The sequence below is a fragment of the Pieris brassicae genome, chromosome Z (genome assembly GCF_905147105.1).
Source record: "Pieris brassicae chromosome Z, ilPieBrab1.1, whole genome shotgun sequence".
Classification (NCBI taxonomy): domain Eukaryota; kingdom Metazoa; phylum Arthropoda; class Insecta; order Lepidoptera; family Pieridae; genus Pieris; species Pieris brassicae.
Window position 1 is genome coordinate 11,067,531 of NC_059680.1, and position 5,577 is coordinate 11,073,107.

At 34.6% G+C, this 5,577-nt stretch overlaps 1 long non-coding RNA gene across 1 annotated transcript; it reads right to left on the reverse strand.

The window, feature by feature from the left end:
• Positions 1-4,182: 4,182 nt before the first annotated feature.
• Positions 4,183-5,205, reverse strand: LOC123718963. The gene is made up of 4 exons (XR_006755078.1): positions 5,125-5,205; positions 4,767-4,851; positions 4,358-4,432; positions 4,183-4,270 (listed from the first exon to the last, which is right to left on the reverse strand). It is a non-coding gene; the product is annotated as an uncharacterized LOC123718963 (long non-coding RNA).
• Positions 5,206-5,577: the final 372 nt, after the last annotated feature.

The window sequence follows — 5,577 nt, forward strand, 5'->3', positions numbered from 1 at the left end:
GACTCTCTCACCCTGTAAGAAAATATACTATGTTAACTTAAGGAAACTAGATGACAGGTAGAAGGTTATCTAAAATGTCAAATATAACATCAAAGGCCCAGTCAAGGTTTCTCGCGAATGGTGGTGAAAGTCAGGGCCACAAATGTACAACGTGTGTGTAGTTACATAATAGTGTAGGAACTAAGATACTATCTAATTGCGTTACTGAGCTCTGTATTACTTCACTATATATAGCTAGAATTAAAATTTGGCCTAGCCCTAGGCCTAGTAATTTGGTGAATTTATCAACTAAAACAATGTTTTAAATTAATTTTTTCATATAATTGTCAAATATGTCAGATGAATAGCACAAGTGGTAACGTGACTCAGACATAAATATTATGAGGATATTTCCGGAGTAGTTGTCACTCGGCCCAGGTGGGAGACGCCAAGCCCACCAGACCTATTAAGCTTGAGCAAATAAAGTCCCTATTTAGGAAAGGGGAAATTTTAGACCTGTAGCCTAGCTTCTCGGCCACAGATCTGCCTGATCGCGTGTCTGATAGGCTATGTAGGGTCCTTTGTTTTTTTTTTGTTTCGGATAATTCATTTATCAAAAGTTGTCGTATATAAAAATAATTCGTCGAGTTGTATGCAACCTTGAAATAATTAAGAGATAAATTAACTATAAAAATAATAGCATAGCTATACATATTTACTATTTGAAAAACTTTGATTAATAAAGAGGTTATTCACTCGTGAATTCATTAAAATTCAAAGACAACAAAATCATAGTGTACAAATTATAGCGAAATTAATTTCATTCTAGCTTAAAACGAGTAAAATTATTTGCAATCCTTATTTAGTAATAAAGTTCTATTTTTAAAATATGGAATTCCTCTATAAGCCCGAGGGAAATGCATTTTCCGACGTAGGGAAATTCATATGGCTTATTCTTAATGCGACTTTTAATATTCTTAGATGTCGGAACTCCACTTGGGCTATCGTAGAATAGAGTTTAAAATTAAACACTTAACGCCATCTAGTAGGTTTTGGCGTAAATATAAATGTATTTAGTAATTTAGAAATTTACAGTAATCAACTCAATATACACACACTATCAACACGAAAACAAGTTTTACTAGCGCTCCCTCTCTATCTTAAGTATTTAAAGTTTAAACTTTTGGCAGTGAAATTGGTTTAAAAGCGTTTCTAGTAGAAAAAACTACCAGTGTCTGGTATTTAAAATGTCATATTTTCTCAAAAGAATCTTTTGCCAGTATTCAGTCATTTCGATTTTCCCATGTTATTCATTTCTAAATTATCAGTTAAGAAATGACCAGTGCCTCTCTTATAGGCTACAAGTCCTAAGTCACCTTTTAATATACACGACATATGTCTAGCTGCTAACTTCATCTCCCGAGATAAAATCTTTTGCTTTCGGACAGGATTTCTTCGAATTCTTTCCCTTACTGCTTTGACCACCCTTTCGTACAAACAGTACGTGGACGGCCAGATCTCTTTCTGTCACAGAGGAGATCTCGTTGTACCTATTAATTGCCCGGTACACAAATATTATTCTAATACCAAGCGTATGGAGATTTTAAAAAAGGCATTTGGCTCCATACCTACTTTATGTAATGCAATCACAGCGATTCGGTTCTCTTTATCACCCCACTCCAATTTTAATATCGCAAAATATTGGACAATGTATTGGCGCCAAAATCATAAATCTAAATTAACAACCATATAAAAATGAGAGATTCCAAATTGAAAAGTATTATTTTTTAATTGTAAAAGTATTTCTGCCCAGACTATGTATATGAAACTCAAAATTCTGCTTTGTCTCAATTAATATTTCTATGAATGAATTAATAATTTTCATTAAAGCAATATCATTAATATTTAATTACTTATAGGAAAAGCATCAATGAATATTCTATCAACAAGGTGAAGTGCAATTTCTATTGTAAATATTTTTCTTTGGCATTTTCCTTGAAAGAATGAGAACATTTTTTTTTAGTTTCATGTTTATTCACACATATGCCCAAATCCACATTTTATTTTAGTACCAATAAAGATTTTATACAAAAATGTCTGCTACTAGATATTTTCTATCCGGGGGGCTGGTGACCCGTTACCACGGCTTTTCTTGACCTCGTCTAATCAAATATACAGAATCGTAGGAACGCGCAACAGAAATTCACACGAATAATTTAAGTGATTTTATTGAATATGACTGAGTTTATAGGTTTTACGCTGTATATAGATTACTAAGATCTGTATTACTTGGTACCTTTTATTTCAAATACTTTACATTGAAATACATTTACATATTTACCACCTGCTTCTTTCGTAGAAGCCCTGCTTTGGCCTCCTCCAAATCCCGTCATTTCTGTGTGAACTTAGCCACTCCCCGCCATGTAACTGCTGTTTCCTTAATGTGGTGCTTCTAAATTGTCTCCCTCTTTTGCATTTATCGTACCTTGGGCACCAGTTTAACACTTTGTGGCACTGCTTTTCTGTTCCTCTTGCACATACCTGGGTACATGACCCCAAGTTGTCCATCATAGGATATTAAATAAATAACTCTATTTATAATACTCTCTCTTTAATTGGCATGTCTGAGAGTCATGGTCAGCAACAAAGCATTTAGAGCAGACTATCTGTTTCCACCCATTTCTGTCCAGTGCTACTCTTATGACAGTGTACAGTTTTGAGGATGATGTCTTTCACTTGATCGGTACATCTGGTTGGTTGTTGAACGGCTACTTTTGCCTTCTGTGTTACCAACTACGATCATTTTCTTCAAGTTCTCATTGAATCTGCGCATTGCCGAAATAAGATACAATTCGCTATACGCATATGGTAGACAGGCAAGTTGTGTGAAGCCGCCAGCACCACATCACAAAGATATCGAACCTTTACCTTTCTGGAGCCAATATACAGGTTTCTACTCCATACAGGAAGATCGGAACATCTATGAATGAACATCATACTCTAATTATAAGAGAAATTTAATATCATTATTTTGTACTTTGATTAAAATATGTATATGTTATCTGTGTGTTTTAAAACAAATATAGTCTGTTAGGACACGAAAGTAATGCATGTCAGAATCTTACCACATACTATCAATAGCGATTTTCGTACCATGTAATTAAATATTAGGTTTTGATGTTAGATTAGATTCGTTCTTCGACTTGCCCATACCATCCAGCTATTAACTTATTATCGGGCCAATAATCACTGTCGTTATTGGTATTGCAGTGAATCGATGCTGATAGAGTGGTAGGAATCGAATCTGAATGTAAGAAGTATTGGAATTGTTACAAATATTAAATAATATTATCGCAAACAAAATAATGTAATATAATCATAATGTTGTGTTAAATAATTAATCTTACACCTCTAAGGTCATCGAAGAATCTAAAACTAGGGCTACCACCGCATCAAATAATTGAAATAGTCAAAATAGGCTTTATTTCGGAAAAAGTTTTTTGTTTCTTACATACAATAAAATTAGATATTTTTATTTTCCGATCTCGACAAAGGCCTCCAGACTTGCCCTGCCCTTTTGCTCCCCACCATTATCCAAGCCTCGCCTGCATGCAGTTTTACATCATATTCTTCTCAATTCCTAGACCATACTTAAATCGGAATTTGGGTTTTATTTGTATGGCATTCAAATGGCATGAACCACTAATTTTGTGTCCACTAATGTCAAGTCTGAATATTTGACATTTGACATATCTCATCATTCCATTTGCATTGACGTTTTGTGATAGAAATGAGTTAAAAGTGTTTAATATAAAGATATTTTGACAAAGCGACTTCTAAGCCTCAACGGAACTAATCTCAAAACAATTACGGGCCATTGTCTTCTTAATAAACATCTTTTTGTTCTAGGCGCGACAGGCAGCCCCATGTGCAGAGGCTGTTTCAGTGCAGAGGAATCAGTCATGTAGCCTTTGAATGTGTGGCTGTGGCTAATCAACACACAGAAATCCTCAGAGAAGTGAGGTCGCTCCGTGAAGCCTGCGAAGTGCCCAGAAAACTTCTGTGCTTCTGGAAGGAGCCAGGCTGGCTTAGTTAGCTAGGACTTTACGCTCAACGGACCTAGGGAGAGTCTACTAACATTTAACCTTGTAAAATATTAAAAATTAAATACTACTTAAATATAAAAGTATTTTTTTGCTCTGGGCTGTTCAAGAAGTTTGTTGGTCCTTTTTTCGCTCAATGAACATGCATCCTAATGCAGCGGCGAAATGCTGCCAGCATCAAAGGATGTCTGCAACCAATATTTTAGATTTATTTTAGTATTTTAATTATTATCATTATGCTCTAGCTTAGTTTAGGATAAAGGAATCAATTATACCTGCTTGTCCCTCAACGGCCCACGAAGATGGGCTTCAATGGGCTTCAAGGATATAGACTCGTTTGCACCCCAATGCTAAGACAAAAATAGATGTATATAGAATCAAGGAGGAACTAGGCCCTAGAGTGAAACTGAGGTGTATCCTCCTATTATTTCGAAATGGTACCTCGACGTGCGACAAACTTAAATTGCCAACCCTAATTTGATAACAATAAAATCACTGCCAAGAACGTTGTCAGTTGCGTGACGTTGCTTCTAGAGGACACCTCCTTACTGGGGCAAGGAAAACTTAAATGTCTATTAAGAACTAAATAAATTTTGAAACCCATATTTTTAATATGCCTTTATTCACTGATAAATAATATCTTGATTAGTGCTGTTTGAATCAAATAAAATCGCTTTGCCTTACCCTTCGCCTCTAACTGCCCTCCATGAAATCTTTCCAAAGTGTTTCCAAATTGATCATTCGTAACAAATACAACTGTTATACGAACCTGGAATAAATAAACTGCTTATTTCGATCGTGGACGATACACTTATATGATATTAACTATTTGTGGTTTAAAAATAGGCCGTGATAAAAATATCATAAATCAGGAACCCAAAACGGTTATACCCAATTTTGCTTAAATTGATGGTAACCGATTTAAACAGTATTTTTTCAAATGAATACTTATCATTTGAGTGCTTATAAACACACTCAACTTAATGAATTTGTGATGTACCAATACTAAATCCTTTCTAGGCAAGTAAATTTGGATCTGTACCTTAAAGTCAAATCCAAAATGACTGATGACTGTTTCCATAGAATACGCTCCCCGATTCCGTACGATTAGCTTTGTAACGACTTTTAAAAGACTTCTACATAAAAAAACCCCTAAACCATATTCTTTCCATCTATTCAGTTGTGACTTTAGTATTTATATGTTTTTATATAGGTGATAAGGGCGCCCGTTGCCTCCTTAATAATTTATGTTACATTATTGTATATTTAGTAAAAAAGTACATTTTTTTCAGAAGCTCAAAATTGTATCTCATGAATATTTTAGAAATTTCCTTATTTTTAAGTCAACGAGAATGGACCACTGTCAAAGGAGACATGGGAAGAAATTGGCTATGACAAAAATTAATCTGGAATTGTATAGGAAAAGCGGCCTTTGTATGGTAATCAAGGTTTAAAATAATTTACCAAAAACATTCAAAGATTTTCCTACTAGAAT